Raw genomic sequence first — 22,052 nt, 5'->3', positions numbered from 1 at the left:
CTTTTCCTTCTTCAACGGATATCTCGCATCCGTTGACAAGTGATTATTCTTCGACGGATAAGCTTAACAGCAGTTATCCGTTGATATCATCAGTTTCCACTTCAACGGATACTCCCTATCCGTTGATGGTCTCTACACATATAACTGAATCAATTCCAAGTGTAGAAGATATGGTTACTGTACAATCACTTCTAGGATTGAGGGAATGGAGTGATAATTTGAGTGAGAGGCTGGGTTGCTCCCAGGCAAAAGGAGAGGTTGAGAGTCAAAATATGCATGCTATTTCTTCCAGCATGGCAAAAGTAAGTAAGGGGAGTGCCACCTTAGTAGGTGAGGGTGAGGGTGTGAGGGTGTGTGTGAGCCAGGGGGAGCCCCTGATGCAAGAATATAGAGAAAATGAGAGAAAAGCAGGTACAGAAGCTATAAGGGTGGATCCTGCCATTGCTAGTGAGTCAATGATTGTGGATGATGCTGAAAAGGAAAGACAATTTCAGCAACATTACAAAGCTGAGATTGATAACATTTCCTTGGATGCTGACACTTTTACTCATCCTATTTCAGCCTATCAACTGTTGGCTGCTCAGGGCAATGTGGAGGCAGAGCAGACTTTGAACATTGTGCACACTTCAGAATCTCTTCAAAGAGATAAAGCTGTTGTTAATAGGATGCCTTCTCAAGCTGATGAGCCCTCTGAAGAGTTTGAAGTAAATTATAATGATGATGACTCTATTTCTCTGGATGGGAGCATGAACTTAGGGGGAGATGCAGGCCCAAGTTCTGTTCCAGATTTACCTGAATGGGCATGGACAAAAAAATCTACACCAGGATAGTTTGGTGTAGCTTTGGTCAAGCAAGTAATGGCTATTCAAAAGGCCCTTCAGGAGACTACAGATGCTGGTACAAAGGCTATTCTTCAAGCTCATCTAGACTCTCTGCATCTCTTGCAGTTGCAGCATATCAGACAGAATTTAAGTGTGGATGAACTCAAAAAGGATATTGCTGATCTGAAATCCTACAATTCTGAGAAGTTGGATTCAGTCCTGCCTTATTGTACAATGCAAGATTTGTTGCTGAGACTGAGGAGAGAATCTGATGCTAACAAGAGGCTGGCCAAGTTGGAAACAAGAGTTCAAGTCATTGAAGACTCTGTGGTCACCATTCTTCAAAATCAACAATCTCAGACAAATCTACTATTGCAGCTGGCAAAAGCACAAGGCTTGACCCCTATCCTTGATGATAACAAAAAGGGGGAGAATAAAAGGGAAGGGGAAGGAGAGCCATCAACAAAAATTCAAATATCTAAAGTGCTAGTTCCTGCCATCACCACTTCTCCAATACTTCAAATCAAAGAAAAGCTTGATGGAATTGATCTAATCCAGATAGCAGCAGCTGAGATGAAAGTCAAAGAGCAAAGGAAGAAAATTGATGAAAGGATGCAACAAATTTTTGGTTCTACAACTTCAAAATCAAAATCTGTGAAGCATAGCACAAAAGTGGAGCCAATCATCATGGAGCTCAAGCCAGTAAGGAGAAATAAGGTTGGAGAGACTTCTTCCAAGAATCTGAAACCTATGGTTCTCAAGCCCAACAACAGATCCAACAAGGACTCTACAAAGAACCCTATAAGCCTTGCTCAGTTGAAAGAAGTGGATTTTCCTCTTCCAAAGTCTGATGAAGACAAGGTTTTGGGTGGTAATATCATGAAGCACAAGGAGACCAAGGATGTGGTTGAAAGGATGAACATGGCCATTATCTTTAGAGAGGGAAAGAGTATCTGTGTGATACAAGGACATCCCAAATTCTCAATAGCCAAGAGGGAAGAAACCAGAAGGTTGAAGGAAGAAGCTAAAAAGCTAAAGGCTGACAAAAGAGCACAAGTAAAGCTTGAAAAACAACTAAAGTCAAGTCAAGCTGAAGAAAAGAAAGAACTTAAAGACAAGAATAAAGATGTAGGTATGGGGGACATGATTAGTGATGATGTGGAAGAAAGAAGTAAGGAAAGAAAGGAATGGCAGAAAGGGAACAGAAAGAAGGCCAATGCAAAAAGGAAGATGGTAGATGAAACTGAAGAAATCCAATCAAAATCCAAACCACTACCTTCTATTCCTGAACCTATTATGCCTGACCCCTTAATAAACATCCATGGTGAAACAATCACTCCTAAGGAGGAACCAATTGATTGGGACACCATCAAATTGCCCACCTTTTTAACCACTTCTCCACCATCAAAGAAACAGAAAAAGAAAATCAAATCAACACCTCCTCTAACCTCAATCAAATTCACTCAGAAGCCTAAGCCTAAGCCACAAGCCTCAAAGGATGATTATGTTCACATTTGTGACATAAAGGAATTTTCAGACATTGAACTCTATCTGGATGAGCTGGAGGAAGTAAGGGGAATAGATGCCTACAGACAGCTTCCAGAATGACTAGTGTTCAAATATAAAGGAAGTGGGGAAAAGACTTGGCCTCTTTACAGAATTCTGAATGAAGGCTATTCTACCTTGATTAGAGTCTACTCAGCCATAAAAAGGGATTCTGGCTTTACCAGGACTGCGAAAACTGAGATTCTCAACAAGATTTCCAGCGTAAGGAAAACTTGGTGGGAGCCCAATGCCTTGCCTAGAACATTACTCATACCAGAGAGAGGAATCATAGTTCATAAATCACCTCATTTGTTGATGGAGTTCAGAGATATTAAAGGAGTCAGAAGATTTTTCAGACTTGAAGATCAGCTCAAGATTGCCAATAATGAAACTCTCAAGGATATACAATCTAAGTTGGACATCAATGAAGAAGATGAAGCTGAGTTCTATAGACAACTCCAACTTCAAATAGAGGAGAATGACAGGAGGCTAGGCAAGAAAATAAGGGATTAAAGGAAAATAAATTAATCTGCTCAGACTAAAGGAGCACCCTTGGAAATAATGTAATTCTTCAATTCTATCTCAGTATACACACTTTTGCAGCACTTTTGAATTTCTACTTTATTTCAGTTCATATGTTTGTTAAGTGTTTTGTTATCATCAAGTTGAACCCAAATTTATGCCTACAGTTCTAGTAGACATAAATAAATGGAGATTGTTAGGAATATGTGTATTAGTTTGATGATAAGTTAAACAAAACACTTAAGTAGAAATCTAGTGTTTGTAGCCTCAACGGATAAGACCATTTTGGCTATCCATTGAAGGAGTAGCTTTACTTAGAAATAAGTTTAGTATTGTAGCACATTTCATTCTCTGTATTTAAGTTATAATTCTTAGATGTTGTGGGAAATTATCAGTCAAGTTGACTACTAGTGGATATATAAATAGAAGGGCTAATTGTAAATATTTCATGCCTTGTAATTTTGTATAAGTGAAGTAGTATCAACTGATATTAAAGGCCTTCAATGGATGAGAAACAAAGCTTCAACGGATGTCTCTAAAGCTTCAACGAATAACATCCATCAACGGATGAGTGCTTCAACAGATAAAGTTTCAACGGATGCTTAGTTCAATAGTAGTTGATAGTGACAATTCATAAGCTGACAGAGGCACATGGGTTGACAGAGACAAACAGGAATGTGGCAGCCTCTAGAAGGAATCAAGAAAATGCAGCATTTCCATTCTGGTGCAAACAAGGAAATATTCAAAGATTCATAGCTAAACCTAAATTGCATTAGATAGAGAAATGAAGAAGAAACATGTGAAGAATGTTTTAATTGTATTTTACAGTTTTGTCTTCACTTATAAACTTGGTGATATATAAACCAAGTAGCAGCTAGTAATTAGCTGGTGAATTTTCCAGAGCTGTTTAGAAAAATCCAGAGAGAAAATCATCTAGTTTGTACTAGGACGCAGCTGTGATTTAATTCTTTGAATCCTAAATTTTCTGAAATAACACATCTCTGGTGGAACAACAAATCCACCCGAAAAGTTTTTAAGTCTGTTATGTTCTTTACATTTGTGTTTGAATATATATCTGTCTACATTAGCTGAAAGCAATTCACACACACTTGCTCATCAAAACACATAGCCTAGAAACTGCTCAAAACTTGAAAAAGTTTTGAGATTTACATTCAACCCCCCTTCTGTAAATCTCATTGTTAGTTCACTGGGAATAAAAAATTCGATAACTGAGCTAGTCTTATCTTAATTAGGTTGGGAGAGAGAGGACTTCTCGAAATTCCATCACTGTAATTTACATTCACAAACCGTTGTGTTCTTCTTCTGTTAGTCGTATTCTGAGTTAAAATATTGTAATAGACTAGAGTAATTCCATATAATCTATGGCTAGTTTATTACAAGTGGTATCAAATGTAATGAATACTACAAAGAGTGAATACTACACCTAGAGAGGACTTAATTTTCGGATATAAGGGTCAAGAAGGAAGTTCACAGAAAAGTAAGGGGCAAAAGTGGCAATGTCGACAAAAAATGAAGGAACGAATAAGAAGAGGAAAAGGGGAGAAATTAGGGTTATGGAATTCGATAATTGAGTTAGTCTTATCTTAATTAGGTTGGGAGAGAGAGGACCTCTCGAAATTCCATCACTGTAATTTACATTCACAAACCGTTGTCTTCTTCTTCTGTTAGTCGTATTCTGAGTTAAAGTATTGTAATAGAATAGAGTAATTACATATAATCAATGGCTAGTTTGTTAAAAGTGGTATCAGAGCCTCAATCGGAGATGGGACCGCCGACAGTGACTAAAGGGAGGAACAACTTTAGGAAAAGTTCACAAATCTGGAGAAGACGATTTCGGAGATGGTGTCCAAGGCAGTAGATAGAGCAGTGGAAGCGATGAATCGTGCGCTTCCGGAGATGGATAGGAAGGTTGATAAAGCTAGTGAAGAAGAATTCCAATCAAGGGAGCTGCACCCAAATCAAGTAAGGCAATCTTCTAATACTCCTACTAATACTTTGGTAGTTGATCAACTGCATAAATTAGGTAGAGTTGATAAAAAATTAATGTTGCAATTGAGGATTTAACCCAATTACAAGTGTCAAAACTTGCCAAGTCAAGACCTCAAATGTTTAATGACATTGGTGAAAGAGTATGTGATGTTAAAACCCCGCTACTTACTAAGCGGGCTATAATCTCTATTATTTTCCCAAATGAATTGATTGAGAATGTTTTGGAAACCTTACCCGGTGAAATTAACGGAGTTGATTCAGTTATGTCATATAGGATTCATGAAAATGAGTACGGTAAACTACAGGGAAAATCATATAATGATCATAAGAATGTCATTAACACAACACAAATGTTTGATGAATTACATGTTAAAGATGTGAAACTATGCCTTTTGGATCCTGTTTTTGTATTGAAGATTAAAGCACTGGAGGAAAATTATTTTGAGGCTAAGATTGGCTTTTCATCACCTGCACCAACTGGTATCATGGATGACTTTGGTCTCTCTTTAGCAAAAAAATCACTTTTTGGTTCGTAATGACAATTGAAACAATATTAGGAGCTGTTACGAGTGGAAAATTAGCGGATCTATTTGGTCGGAGAGGTGCTATGAAATTTTCAGAGCTGTTTTGCTTCCTAGGTTGGGCAAGAATATTTTAATTAAAAGGCTCTCGGTGGCTTGATTGTGGAAGACTGTCAATGGATTACGGCGTTGGGCTTATTTCATATGTGGTACATTTATACGTAAAAAAAATAACACCTAAGATTCTTCGAGGAACATTTATAACGGTTGATCAGTTTATGATATGTTATGGCATATCAACACTGTTTTTAGTTGGAAATATCTGTGTACGTCTCCTGATTATAATATGAATTGTTTTGTGTTTGCTACATCTTCTGGCTGCCCTTCGTTCCAGAGGCCCATATATGGCTGACAAAGATTTGTAAAGAGAAAGACATCGAGTCTGCATTACGGTGCCTAAGGGGAAAGAATGAAGAAAGATCGTCATAATATTCTGAAATTAAAAACTACACAGGTAGAGCTATCACAGGCTTCACTTTCTTGCTTGCTCTTGTCTTTGTCTTTTTTGGCTTGGAAATGGGTAAGTTTAGCTCAGGAATCGGTAAACTATCCCAGTCTACTGGCTCATCTTTATGAACAATTGGTTCACCATGAATATTTCTTGTTGGATCAACCACTTTGAATTCTTCAAATACCACTGAGGGTTTTGATGTCTAAGTTGTAGTAGTAGGCTTTTTGGGAAACTGGTCTTCCAATTCCTCATCATTAAAGTTCACTTTCCTCTTGGAATGGAGTTTGTATCTAACTCTTCTTTTATGCTGTGATTCTTCTTGCATTTTCAGATCCTTAGGTTCAGTAATTACAGTTGGTTGTACAGGAAGTTCTGTTGTGGTTTTTACAGCTTGAAGCTTGGCCAAGATAGCAGCTTGTTCTTGAAAGGAATATGTCCTAAGTCCAATCAGGTATTAGGATTTAGGAATAACTCTTTATGTAATCTGTTTTGATTTTATTGATATTAATAAAAGACTTGTTTTGTTTTTTTATAACGGGCTCTATCTATTTAAGTGTTTAAATAAGATATACCATAGTTTAGAGTAAAGTTTTTTATGGATTATGATGAGATCATAATAGTGAGACCTAAAAAGATGATAACTCTAAACTTAAATAGTTCCTGGTCGTAGGATTACTAACTGGTAATTAATAATCCGCAAAGATCGGTACATACTATGCTTGCTTCATTATGAAGGATGTCTTTTCTCATAGACATTTGTGTGGTGACACTATAGCTAGTATGTAGGTGCTTATTATAGAATAAGTTCACTGAACATGACTCGCCCAGCTGAACAACTGATGGAGTTCACTCACATGTCAGCAGTTGTTCGCTTAGTGATAGTTGTACAAGTATCCTTAGACTTGAGCTCATCATAGTCATCTTGTGTACACTGAACTATGCTTTGGTTTAGTTCTTAGTCTCCAGGGACAATTATTAGGGCTCTTCTGGGTATAGGAATTTGTACACAAAGATAGTGTATGATCAGTAAAGGATCTACCCCTTCCAGTGAAGGAAGCGAATGTTCAAGGCTGATCCACTTATGCTAGTTCAGGAATCTCTGGCCAGAGTAAATGATATTAGAAAGGAGTTTCTAATTTGCATAGAACTATGCATAGTAAATGGTAATCAAGTGATTGAATTAGATAGGCTTGACACGAGATCCATGCCTTGTATTTAATCGGGACATTGTAGGGTAGAAGGAGTTTATTGTACGGTAACTATTCACTGACAGGTTCTTGGTATTCTAAGCAGTGAATTCATATTATCCGGATAGTCGCGATATGTTGAGAAGCATCACTCACGATGTAGAATAAATGTGATTAATTAATTAATCATATTTAATAAATTAGAGAATTTATATATAAATAATGATAAAATAGTTTTATTATTATTTATTTCTACTACCGGCTTAATATTGAACCTACAGGGTCACACCATAAAAAGAGAATGATTTAATGGTGGAGTAATTAATTAATAATGGCAAATAATTATTTATTTATGAAATAAATAATTAATTAATTGGCAAATTTAATAATTGATTAAATGAGATTTAATTGATTATAAATTAATTAAGAAAAGTTCTTAATATTATTAATTAAAGGATTTAATTTTTGGAAATTAAATCAAGAGAGAGAATTATTTCTAAAGTGTTTAGAAAAAGGATTAATGATTAAAAGGTGTTTTAATTATTAATGAGAATAATAAATGGGATAATAATAATAATATTTATGGGAAAATTTCAGCTGAAAATTTTGCCTATAAATACACTATTATAGACCCTAATATTATTCTAACCCGGAACCCGAAAACCCAAAAAGTTTGGAAAACCCAATTCTCTCCACCTCCTTCCTCCTCCTTAACATCGTTTTCTTGGTGGATACCGGTGGAGTGCTTCACACTTGAGGAGCAACTGCTAAGGATCTCTGATCGTTGTCTCCGAATTATTTTAAAAGGTTAGATTCGATCCCTCAAATTTTTATTCACGATTTATATGCTTTTATTTGGATTTTATATGTGTAAAAGTGTTTTGCCATGCCCCCGCTGCGTTAAAAATCCAACAATGGTATCAGAGCACTGGTTGTATGCATATAGATCTGTGGTAAAAATTTCAGAATTTTATGTGCTTGTATGAATTAATTATGATTTTTACAAGTTATATCATGGATTAATTTTGTCTGGTGAGAAATCGTTTCTCAGAATAATTTTGAATGTTAATCTGGGTTCTACAAGTGTTGTAGATCGTCTGGGTATTTTTTTCATAATTTTATGATGTATAGATTTTTTATTATGAATTTTTGAAGTTCTTATAATTAAATTCGTAATTAAATAATTAATATATTCATATATATATATAAATTGTAAGTATATATATGTTTGAATTGCTTGTCTGCATATATCTATACTGCATCTGCTGTCTGTAATGCTGCTGCATCGAAGAAGACAGAGTCTGACACGCACGTTTTTCGAGAAGAGAGAAGACGACTGCTGCAAAAAAAACATAGGGGTGTAACGCATTCTGGGAATGCGTTACACACTTGTGACGCATTCACGGAATGCGTTACACCTTTTAAATGGCTTAAAAGGCTGTAACGCATCACCGGAATGCGTTACAGGGCTTGTAACGCGTTCCTGTAATGCGTTACAGCCCTTTTGTTGATTTTAAAATTGATTTTCTGGGAGTTTCGTAACTCCGTTTTAGGCGTGCAATATACCGTTGGATTCGTTTTTTCGAGAAGGATCTAATGGAGTGATCAATTTTAGTTTATATAAAAGTTTTGAACTGTTTATATTTCCATGAAGTGTTTTAAAGCTATTTTTTAACTGTTTTAGTTGCTTTTAAATGCTTCATGTGATACATAGAGATGTATAATGCTTAGACCAATATGCCAGATGATGTAAAATGCCTACCTTGATGTTTATTCATGTTTATATATGTGATATATGCTTAGTTTATCATGCGATGATAGATTAGGTGAACTTAAATGAACATAAGGCGTTTGTTAGACAACCTAGTATAGTGAAATTGTTTCATAACCTTAAGAACAATATTATGAATACAATCATGAGATTCTTGTGTTTGTGAAACACGTAATTGAATATGAATTTTCGATATGAGAGAAAGGATGATTCTGACAACAACAGATTTCTATCTGTAAGAAAGGGTTATTAAGTGACGCCTCTTGACAATGCTCCACCCGATCTGGGAATCATCTGATTATTGATTATTGATTTGAAATATTTAATTTAAAAGGAAGAATCTCTTTATAATATGATTATGATTGTAACATAATATAATCCCTCTAAAATTAAATAATATCAAGTAGTAACTGGCCAATGACACAATGGGCTTGTGTCGGTCATAGCCTTCCAATATGATAGAAAAGTAGTTCTTATTTTTGAATCATTGTCGGTTCGTGCTACAGCCGAGGGCTTTGATTTCGAAATAAGAAATACTTGTCTATTACATAGAGATGTGTACATTGAATAAGAATCTAAAGGTCGGTATGTGCTACAGCCGTGGGCCTTTGGGGACTGATTCAACTGTACGGAATGTTGGGTTAGACTTGACTTAGAATATTGAGTTTGTCGTGCTACAGCCGAGACTCAATTATTCAAGAGGCTAAAGTTTGATTAGGGAATAACATGAGATGTAATTGACAAGAGTTGTTTGCCTATTGAACATTACATGGTGGTTCGTGCTACAGCCGGGGTCGTGTAGTGGAATGTAGGATCCCTATTCCCACTAGCATTATGAATGCTTAATTTTTCACGTAGGGGGTTGAATAAATTAGGAAAACTAGTGGGAGCCACTTATGAATAAAGACCCGATTCATATAGTATTTTAAAATGAAATCGAATATTTGCTAAGTGTTGTTATGTGTTTATCATTTACAGATTTACTTTGTACGTTATGTCTTCTGCACTATCACTCAGGAGCATACTAGATGCTCACAAATTGACTGGTCCTAATTATGCTGACTGGCTTCGAAACTTGAGAATTGTTCTCAGGATTGAAAAGCTGGAATACGTGATTGACTCACCTAAGCCTACTGAACCTACTAGTGATATACATAATGATGAACATGTTGTGTATCGTAAGTGGATAGATGATGCAAATGTTGCTCAATGCATCATGCTAGCTTCCATGAACATTGAGCTATAGAAGCAACATGAGCATATGGATGCTCACACTATCCTCATGCATCTACAAGAGTTGTATGATGTGGCGGGGAGGACAGCTCGATATGAGATGTCGAAGGAGTTGTTCAGTTGTAGGATGTCTGAGGGATCATCTGTGAATGACCATGTACTTAAGATGATCAATTTGATTGAACGTCTTGGACAACTTGGTTTTGCCATGGATGGGGAGCTGAGCCAAGACTTGGTCTTGCAATCGCTTCCGAGTTCGTTCTCGCAGTTTGTTGTGAACTTTCACATGAATAAGTTGGATGTCAGCCTGCCTGAACTCCACAACATGTTAAAGACTGCGGAATTGAATTTTCCCCCTAAGAAGAGTTTTGTTCTTCTAATTGGTGAAGGTTCCAATCCTAAGAAAAGGAAGAGGAACTCTTCCAAGAAGAAGAAAGTAGGTGAAGAAAAGCCGGTTCCACCAAAAGCTGAAGACCCCAAGAGCAAAGTTGTTTGCTTTCACTGTAACAAGGTGGGGCACTGGAAGAGGAACTGTAAGGTTTACCTTGCAGAATTGAAGAAGAAAAAGGGTAGTGAGACTACCGCTTCTGATTCAGGTATGTTCATGATAGAAGTGAATATGTCATTAAATCAAATTTCTACTTGGGTATTAGATACCGCCTATGGTTCTCAAATCTGCAATTGTTGTAGGGACCAAGGAGAAGTAGGACTCTTGAGGAAGAGGTGGTGATTCTACTGATGGGAAATGGAGCAAGAGTTGCTGCTGAAGATGTAGAATCATTTCATTTACATATGCCTATGGGCAAGACTATTGTTTTAAATAATTGTTATTTTGTTCCCTCGATTGTGAGGAATATTATTCCCATGTTAGACTTGGCTGGATTTTCATTTATTATTGAGAATAATGAATGTTCTATTCTTAGAGATAATATTCTTTATGGACGTGGAGCTTTAAATAATGGTCTGTATATATGTGACATAATTTATTTCAAATTGAACAAACTAATAAAAGAAAAGGGATGATGAAAATATCACTTTATAGTGGCATTGCAGTCTCCATTTAGAAGACATGGAGAGAGGGCTGCAAATTTTCTAGGAATGGTACACACAGATTTATGTGGACCAATGTCTAAGCAAGCCATGGGTGGATTTTCATACTTCATTACTTTCATAGATGATAGATCTAGATTCGGATATGTGTTTGATGAAACACAAGTCTGAGGCCTTTGAAAAGTTCAAAAAATATAAGTATGAAGTGGAGAAACAAACCAAACAGAGTATTATAATTCTTCGATTAGATCGAGGTGGTGAATACTTTAATGGAGTGTTCCTAGATTATCTCAAAGTAAATGGTATAGTCTCCCAGTGGACGCCTCCAGATTGGTATCTGAAAGGAGAAATCGAACTTTGTTAGACATAGTTCGGTCCATGATGAGCTATGCAAATCTTCCAGTATTCCTATGGGGTTATGCATTGGAAACCTCAGCATATTTACTGAATAAGGTGCCTTCCAAAATCTGTTCCTCAAACTTCGTATGAGATATGGAAAGAAAGGAAACCGAGTCTTAAACACGTTAAGATTTGGGGATGTCCAGCTTATGTCAAGAAAGTTGACCCAGATAAGCTGGAATATCGATCCGGAAAATGTAGTTTTGTGGGATATCCTAAAGAGACTTTAGGGTATTACTTTTACACCGATCATCGGGTGTTTGTATCCAGACATGCTACCTTCTTGGAAAAGGAGTTTATCCTTGAAGGAAACAGTGGGAGCAAAATTGAACTTGATGAAGTTCAAGAAGCACAAACTACTACGGATCAAGTGGAAACACCTGTTCTGATTGAACAGCCTTTTGTGGAACAGCCCATTCATAGATCAGGGAGAGTGTCTCGCCAACCTGAGAGGTATTATGGCCTTGTCATTAAGAATGACAATGAGTTGTCGATCATTGATGATGACGACCCTGTAACCTATAATGAGGCTATGAGTAGTGTTGACTCAGAGAAATGGCATAGTGCCATGAAATCCAGAAAGAAATCTATGTATACGGGATACAAAAGAATGATTAGAGAAGATGGCCAGGTGGAGACCTTTAAGGCCGGGCTTGTGGCAAAAGAATTCAAACAAAGGTAATGGATTGACTTTGATGAAACTTTTTACATGTAGCCCTGTTAAAATCAGTTCGGATTTTGCTTGCGATTGCTGCTTACTACAACTATGAGATCTGACAATTAGCCAGATGGTTTTATTTCCAAGAGAAATGAAAACCTAGTGTGTAAGCTGCTGCGAACCATATGTGGTTTAAAGCAAGCTTCTCGTAGATGGAACATTCGTTTTGATGAGACAATCAAAGAGTTTGATTTTATCAAAAACGTAGATGAACCATGCGTCTACAAAAGGGTTAGTGGGAGCGCAATAACATTTCTTGTGTTGTATTGAATTAGAGTTGACACACATAACAACATAGCGGACCCACTCACAAAGCTACTTTATGAAAGTCACTTTGATCGTCATAATGACAGGATGGGTATTAGATACCAGAGTGATTGGCTTTAGTACAAGTGGGAGATTGAAAGGAATATGTCCTAAGTCCAATCAGGTATTAGGATTTAGGAATAACTCTTTATGTAATCTGTTTTGATTTCATTGATATTAATAAAAGACTTGTTTTGTTTTTTATTACGGGCTCTATCTATTTAAGTGTTTAAATAAGATCGGTACATACTATGCTTGCTTCATTATGAAGGATGTCTGTTCTCATAGACATTTGTGTGGTGACACTATAGCTAGTATGTAGGTGCTTATTATAGAATAAGTTCACTGAACATGACTCGCCCAGCTGAACAACTGATGGAGTTCACTCACGTGTCAGCAGTTGTTCGCTTAGTGATAGTTGTACAAGTATCCTTAGACTTGAGGTCATCATAGTCATCTTGTGTACACTGAACTATGCTTTGGTTTAGTTCTTAGTCTCCAGGGACAATTATTAGGGCTCTTCTGGGTATAGGAATTTGTACACGAAGATAGTGTATGATCAATAAAGGATCTACCCCTTCCAGTGAAGGAAGCGAATGTTCAAGGCTGATCCACTTATGCTAGTTCAGGAATCTCTGGCCAGAGTAAATGATATTAGAAAGGAGTTTCTAATTTGCATAGAACTACACATAGTAAATGGTAAGCAAGTGATTGAATTAGATAGGCTTGACACGAGATCCATGCCTTGTATTTAATCGGGACATTGTAGGGTAGAAGGAGTTTATTGTACGGTAACTATTCACTGACAGGTTCTTGGTATTCTAAGCAGTGAATTCATATTATCCGGATAGTCGCGATATGTTGAGAAGCATCACTCACGATGTAGAATAAATGTGATTAATTAATTAATCATATTTAATAAATTAGAGAATTTATATATAAATAATGATAAAATAGTTTTATTATTATTTATTTCTACTACCGGCTTAATATTGAACCTACAGGGTCACACCATAAAAAAAGAATGATTTAATGGTGGAGGAATTAATTAATAATGGCTAATAATTATTTATTTATGAAATAAATAATTATTGGAAAATTTAATAATTGATTAAATGAGATTTAATTGATTATAAACTAATTAAGAAAAGTTCTTAATATTATTAATTAAAGGATTTAATTTTTGGAAATTAAATCAAGAGAGAGAATTATTTCTAAAGTGTTTAGAAAAAGGATTAATGATTAAAAGGTGTTTTAATTATTAATGAGAATAATAAATGGGATAATAATAATAATATTTATGGGAAAATTTCAGCTGAAAATTTTGCCTATAAATACACTATTATAGACCCTAATATTATTCTAACCCGGAACCCGAAAACCCAAAAAGTTTGGAAAACCCAATTCTCTCCACCTCCTTCCTCCTCCTTAACATCGTTTTCTTGGTGGATACCGGTGGAGTGCTTCACACTTGAGGAGCAACTGCTAAGGATCTTTGATCGTTGTCTCCGAATTATTTTAAAAGGTTAGATTCGATCCCTCGAATTTTTATTCACGATTTATATGCTTTTATTTGGATTTTATATGTGTAAAAGTGTTTTGCCATGCCCCCGCTGTGTTAAAAATCCAACAGTTCTTTCTTTTGCTTTTGCTTCTTAGAATCCAAAGCAGCTTGCTTCTTTTCTAGCCTGATTATTTCTTTCTCTTCCTTCTTAGCTTTCACAAATAGTGGTTGTCCAACCACCACACAAATCTCCTTACCATTTCTGTAAATTTTGGCAATTCTTCTTTTCAATGTTGAATCAGTTGAATCCTTATAGAATGCAATAGACCTAGCCAGCAGCTTCTTCTCATCTGGCCTAGGTGTTTCAAACACTGTATCCATAGGATTCTTGTCTGAAAATTTAGGATAATTCCATTTGGCCTTCATGATGAGATCTTTCTTTGGAGATTTGATACACGAAGTTTGACCTATTTCCAGATATTTCATGCTTATCTCATTCACAGAAATTTTCATGACTTTAGAATGATGATTGAAGACTTTGTCTGGCTTCTGAATTGGCCCAAACTTTTGTTGAATATCTACATCTATTTTTCTCCATTTTTCTCTTATTTCCTTCTCTAGAGCTGTAACATCAAACATCTTGGGATTTGATTTCAACTCAAGCTTTTCCACTACTCTTTCGATTAGATCAATGCTATCCAAAACTGGTGGCTTTGGGAAAGCAATTGTTGGCACAATCATTTTGCCGACTTGTATGTTTAGCATTTTTTGCTCCCCCTCACTTCTTGATTCCCCTTGACTGAATAAGATAATTGAGCTTGCTTTCTCCACCTTAGAAGAGGTTTCTTTCTCCCCATTTTTGTTATCAGCAAGTTGAGTAGAAAAGGTATTTATGATGCCACTAGCCTTTGAAGCAAGTCTGTTTGTTGTGCCTGATGTAGATGTATAGATATTAGAGAGGCTTCCATTGCTGTCATTCTTTTCTCCAAGGAATCCACCTTGGTGGCAAGATCGGTGTTCTTCCTTAATTGTCTTTTGATATCAAACATTGTAGCTTCTGGAAGTTTTGCATCTAATCTTTCAGCTATATCCTTCTTCATTTGAGTGATTTCTGTTTTGATAGAAGTGATATCCTGATTGTGTTGGAAACCTTGGATTTGTTGTAGTTGGAGAGAAGCAAGATGTGCTTGCAGAAACTTCTTGGTGCTAGCATTCTTGGATGATTGAAGAACAGACTGTGTTTGACTGATAAGTTGGATGAGTATGGTCTTGAAATGATGTTCATCACATTTCTTTGAGAGAGCCCATGATGGTATACCTGATCTAAAACTAGGGCCTACTTCCCCCTATGTCCAGTGGCTCTTCTTCACTTTCTCCATCCTCACCACCAAAGAAATCTTCTGATTCACCAGTCTCATAGTCAATATCACCTGCTGTAGAGGGCAGAGCTGTGATTGCATCCTTTGCTCTTTGCATAGACTGTGTGGTGTGCACCAAATTTAGCATTCTTTCTGCATTGTCATTGCCCTGTCCAGCAAGAAATTGATATGCTAGAACATGGTGAGTAAATGTCTCAGCATCCAAGGAGGTAGAATCTATAACAGCTTGACTTTGCTGAGATAGTCCCTCCCTATTTGCATCCTGGACATTCATTAACTCACTTGCAATGACATCCACCCTTATTTCTCCTGTACTTGCATTTCTCTCATTATCTCTCTTTTCTTGCATCAAGGTATCACCTTGTCTCCCCACCCTCACACCCTCACCTTCACCATCTAAGGTGGGACTCCCTTCACTCACTTTTGCCAGTTCTGAAGAAATGGACTGCATTAGATCACTATTTTCCTCTCTTTTTTCCTGGGAGCAACCCAGACTCTCACTCAAATCACTACCTTCCCTCAATCCTAAAAGTGATTGTACAATTACTTTGAAGGTGTATTAGGTGCTTCAATTATGAGAGAGTTTGGCTGTGACTCCACATTTATTGGAGCCACATCAACCTAACTTTGAGAAGGTGCAGTGAATGGGTATTTAGCACCAGTTTGCACAGTGTGTAATCCCTGTGCATCCCCAAGGGTTTTTGGTTTCTTCTTTCTGGTATAAGTTTGGGGTGAGCTTGTTTCCCTTACCCTCTTGGCCTGTGCTCTTGGCTGAGAGATTTGTTCAATAGTCACATCCTTTTGGGAAGATGCAACTAGTAATGAGCTTATATCCTTATTAAGCACTGCAGTTTATTGAGAAACTGCAGTGTGGCTAGGATGGGAAATACTCACCTCTTCAACCTTATCCTTAGGACTTTTTTGATTTTCACCCTGTCCCTCACCTTTCTTGCCCACCTTCACACTCCCCTCTTTAGGTTTGGTGGATTTTATAACTAATTTTTTTTAAAGAAATCAGGGGGGCTTTCTTAGCTTTGGATTTAGGAACTTTTGTTGGTTTGGTAGCTTGGGTAGGCAACTATTGGGTCATTGACACAGTTGCCATAGCTGCACTAGAAAGCAAAGAAATTTGTGAGGTTAGAAGAGTGGAGAGAGAAGAAATTACCTCACTTACCTGAGATCCCACCATTACTGGAAAGTAGTATAAGGAAACCTCCTTGTGATGGTTTGCTCTGTTTAAATCTGCAATGATCCTTCTTTCTTGAACCCAACAATTTAACTTGTTGGTTGGGTTCTCAATCATAATTTCTTCAATAAGATGGTTAGCAAGCATCATAAAGAATCTAGCATAATAGACACTTTTACCTCTCTTATTGATCTCTCCTAACTTAAAGCCTAACTCAAACAAAACCAAATCACTGAAATTAAGGTACTTATCAGTAACTAGCATGTAAAGTATGTTAAGCATAGAAATGTTTATAGAGTCAAAGTTACTAACTTTACCAGAAAATACTTTAGTTACTACATCACACATGTAAGTTCATTATTTCCTAAGACCCAACCTCCTAATTTCACTTAATTTAGAAGTAGTGAGGGCATAGCCCATGAAATTATGCATATTAACAATGTCAGTGTCTGTGTGTGGAACAGTTACAGTATTATCAGGAATCTTGAAGCATGCTTTAACAGTATCACTATTTATGCTAAACTACCTTCCTTTCAGAGTGAATGTGATGGTCTTGTCTGTCGAGTTGTACATTGCAGTTGTCCATATCTCTTCAACAACCTCACATTAAATGGTGGGTGATTCTAGCATGGCATAGTTGAGTTTGCAGTTCTTCACAAAATCCATCATTTTGTGATAGTCACCAGACTATTAAATCTCCTTGTTCACCAAAGCTGTGAAGTTGTTTTTCTCATAGATATAACCGGTTTGAGACATGATTTTCACTACAGGTGCCATTGTTAGAGGTTTGGAATTTGCAGAGAGAGAGTTTGCTTTTGAGAAGAAAGAAATTAGAGCAATTGAATCTTGAGAATGATAAAAGAAATGAATAAAAGTGAATTGGCTTTATACTATCTCAAAAATTTACTGTCAAAAATATTAAAGTAAAATAAATTAACCAATAAAATTTGCCTAAAATAGCCATTTAAAAATAAATAAACTGTAAAAATTCCGTCACTTATGCATCGTGTCATGCTTACAAGCTGTAAGTATACTCGATGGATAATGTTCAAGGAATTAACGGCTAGGATTGAGATAATTCGACGGATGAGGATAAATCAGTTATCCGTCGAGTTATAAAATATTCCAGAAAAGTAATTGATTTTATTGACAAATTGTATTCCGACGGATGATCAAACTCGATGGATATTGATCATTCGTCGGGATGTAAATTTTGACTTAGCCAAAATTTTTATCCAAAACAGAATAATTAATTAAATTTCTAGCTAAATAACCACTTGCAAAAATATCTGAAATAATTCAAGAGAAATTAAGCATACCTAATTCACTTACCAACCTTGAAGAGGTGGATTCATCAAGTGGTTTGGTAAATATATCTGCAAGTTGCTTTTCACTTGGAACAAAATGCAGTTCCACAGTACCATTCATCATATATTCCCTTATGAAGTGGTAATTGATGTCTATGTGCTTTGTTCTTGAATGCTGTACTGGATTTTCAGTGATGACAATTGCACTTGTGTTATCACAGAAAATAGGAATCCTATCCACTTGTAGACCATAGTCCAACAATTAGTTTTTCATCCACAAAATCTGTGCACAGCAACTACCAACAGCAATATATTCAGCTTCAGCTGTAGAAGTAGAAACTGAATTTTGCTTTTTACTGAACCAGGACACAAGCTTGTTCCCTAGAAATTGACAGATTCCTGTTGTACTTTTTTTTTGTCTATTTTACAACTGGCATAATCTGCATCTGAATAACCAGTTAGATCAAAACCAGATGCTCTAGGGTACCAAATGCTGAGTTTTGGTGTTCCCTTGAGATATCTTAAAATTCTCTTAATAGCTACTAAATGAGATTCTCTAGGATCAGCTTGAAATCTAGCACAAAGACATGTAGCAAACATTATATCTGACCTACTAGCTGTTAAGTTCAGAATTGAGCCAACCATGCCCCTATAACTTGAAATATCCACAGACTTTTCAGTAGTGTTTAATTCAAGCTTAGTTGCAGTGGCCATGGGAGTTTTTGCAGATATGCAATCCATTAGATCAAAATTCTTTAAAAGATCATGAATGTATTTAGTTTGACTAATGAATATTCCATCACTAACTTGCTTAACTTGTAAGCCAAGAAAATAAGTTAGTTCTCCCATCATGCTCATTTCATACTTACTTTGCATCAATTTGGCAAACATTTTGCAAAGTTTTTCATTTGTAGAGCGAAGTATAATATTATCTACATAAATTTGAACAAGTATACTAGAACCATTAACATTTTTAAAGAATAAAGTTTTATCCACAGTACCTCTTATGAAGTGATTTTTCAAAAGGAACTTTGATAAAGTGTCATACCAGGCTCTAGGTGCTTGCTTCAGTCCATAGAGTGCTTTCAAAAGATAGTAGACATGATTTGGGAATTTTGGATCTTCAAAACCAGGAAGCTGACTGACATAGACTTCCTCCTCCAAATCTCCATTTAGAAAAGCACTCTTAACATCCATTTGATAGACCTTAAAATTGGCATGGGCTGCATAGGCTAATAAAATTCTGATGGTTTCAAGTCTTGCAACAGGAGCAAAAGTTTCATCAAAATCTATTCCTTCTTGTTGACAATAGCCCTTAGCAACCGATCTAGCTTTATTCCTGACCACTATGCCATTTTCATCCATCTTATTTCTGAATACCAATTTGGTGTCAGTTGGATTCTTTCCTTTAGGCTTGGGTACCAGCTTCCATATTTTATTCCTTTCAAATTGGTTTAGCTCCTCCTGCATAGCTAAAATCCAATCAGGATCCAATAAAGCTTCTTCTACCTTCTTTGGTTCTTCCTTAGATAGGAAGCTGCTAAATAGACATTCTTCTTGAGTTGCTCTCCTTGTTTGAACTCTAGAAGATACATCACCAATGATGAGCTCAAAGGGGTGATCTTTTGTCCATTTTCTTTGTTGAGGTAGATTAGCTCTAGATGAAGAGGCCTCATTGTTGTCTTCATGTGTAACTGAGTTTTGATTATTAGAAACTCCCCCTGAGTTTATGGATCTTTGATTTGAGAAAGTGGAACTTTCTATAAGTGATCTATTCTGACTTTCAGCTTCTTTTGATGACCCGACGGATGGTGCATTTTGAGTTCCGAAGGATAAGTTGATTGTCTCCCGACGGATAAAGAAGATCGTCTCTCGACGGATGAAGCATTTTGCAACTCGACAGATGTTGAATTTTGTGCTTCATTAGTAGTAGATTTTTCTGCAATATCCTTTGTTATTGTTTCCTGATCACTTTCATCATCACTAGCATCACTAACCATCTCCACATTATTAAATTTGAGACTTTCATGAGAATCTTCATCTTGCACTCCTTGAATCTTTTTATCATCAAACACAACATGTATTGATTCCATAACAATGTTGGTTCTAATATTGTAGACTCTATATGCTTTTCCCACAACATATCCAACAAAAATTCCTTCATCTGCTTTAGCATCAAACTTCCCATGTTGATCAGTCTGATTTCTCAAGATATAACATTTACAGCCAAAGACATGAAGAAAATTTAGAGTTGGCTTCTTGTTCTTGAACAATTGGTAGGGTATCATACACTTTGCTTGATTAACCAAAGAAATATTCTGAGTGTAGCATGCAATATTTACAGCTTCAGCCCAGAAGTTTTTTGGTAATTTTGATTCTTCAAGCATTGTCCTTGCAGCTTCAATAAGTGATTTGTTCTTTCCTTCAACTACTCCTTTTTGTTGTGTAGTTCTTGCTGCTGAAAACTCATGCATAATCCCATTCTCTTCATAAAATGCTTTTATAACAGAATTCTTGAACTCAGTTCCATTGTCACTCCTGATTCTTCTAACTTTGAAATCAGGATGATTGTTGACTTGCCTTATGTGATTGATGATGATTTCATTAGCCTCATCTTTGGACTTTAGGAAATATGTCCAAGAGAACTTTGAGAAATCATCTACAATTACTAGGAAAAATCTTTTCCTTGAGATGGACCACACATTGACTGGTCCAAACAAATCCATGTGTAGCTATTGCAGAGGTTCTTCAATTGTTGAATCAAGTTTTTTTCTGAATGATGCTTTAATGTGCTTTCCTTTCTGGCAGGCATCACACAGTCCATCCTTAGAAAACTCCACTTGAGGAATTCCTCTAACCAGTTCTTTCTTGACAAGCTCATTCATGGTCTTGAAATTTAGATGGGATAGCTTCTTGTGCCACAGCCAACTTTCATCTTGACTTGCTTTACTGAGAAGACAAGTAACAGATTCTGCATTTGATGAGTTGAAGTCATCTAGATACACATTTCCTCTTCTCACAAAGCTGGCTGATACTCGGCAGATTATGCTTGAGACCATCCACTAGGGAAACCTCCTCAATGATGACATTATCTTTAGATATCAAGCCATATCCCACATTATAACCTTTGCTGTCATCTCCAAAAGTAATACTTGGGCCAGCTCTCTCCTTGAACTCTATGAGCAGGGTAGAATCTCCAATCATGTGTCTTGAACAACCACTATCCAAGTACCGTAGATTCTTTATGTTTCCCTGAATACATCAAAACCAAATCAAGTTGATTTTGGTACCCAAGTTTCCTTGGGTCCTGCCTTGTTAGCTTTCTTCTTTTATTTCTTAGGTTTGATCACATTTGACTTGGGGATATCAGATTCATCCTTAGTCATCTGAGTTGGACCTTTGAAACCAGTCATTAAAACATAATTATCATGCACATTTTGATTAACAGAAAAAGGCATGTTGTTTGCAAATATGTTATTCTAGTAAGGCATGCTAAATGGCATTTGAGGCATACTAAATGCAGCATAATAAAGATAGGTTCAAATGGCATATTAGCAAATTGTGCATTCATATTTTGTGCAGACATAGCATTCATAGGCATAGAAGGCATGGCATTCATGTTGGGAAAAGAAGATGGTACAGATATAAGAGTAGGTATAGCCAGTTTGCAATTAACAGGCAGATGATTAACACTACTACACTTAACACATATTTTTCTTGGAGCATATTTATCAGGTGTGTAGTTGTTATGTTTGTTAATCCCTACTTTTCCATTTCTATTGTTTTTCTTTTTAGTTTCTATTTCAACCTCAATCTTTTCTAATCTGTCATTCAATTGCTTGATAGACATATGACCAACATTCACTTTCTTCTCCTTCTTCACTTGACTTGATTCTCCTGGAAAAAAGTTTTTGGAAACTGATCCATACTTTCATTTAACTTGGAAAGTTTGGCTTTGCTCACAGGTTTGCTCACAGCCGACGGATGAGGATTTGTGTCACTCGACGGATAATCCTTTTGATTATTCGACGGATGACTCTTATCATCCGTCAAGTCTACATCTGTTAGCAATCCTTCAACCA

The 22,052-nt window shown here is 36.4% G+C and overlaps 1 pseudogene; it reads left to right on the top strand.

Annotated features, from left to right (window-relative positions):
- The first annotated feature begins 5,014 nt into the window (after positions 1–5,014).
- On the top strand, positions 5,015–5,908 carry LOC141702328 (sugar transporter ERD6-like 5; annotated as a pseudogene).
- The last annotated feature ends 16,144 nt before the right edge of the window (positions 5,909–22,052 follow it).

Source organism: Apium graveolens, unplaced genomic scaffold, assembly GCF_009905375.1.
Source record: "Apium graveolens cultivar Ventura unplaced genomic scaffold, ASM990537v1 ctg4878, whole genome shotgun sequence".
Classification (NCBI taxonomy): domain Eukaryota; kingdom Viridiplantae; phylum Streptophyta; class Magnoliopsida; order Apiales; family Apiaceae; genus Apium; species Apium graveolens.
The sequence above is the reverse complement of the archived record's forward strand: the minus strand, read 5'-3'. Positions and strand labels throughout refer to the sequence as shown.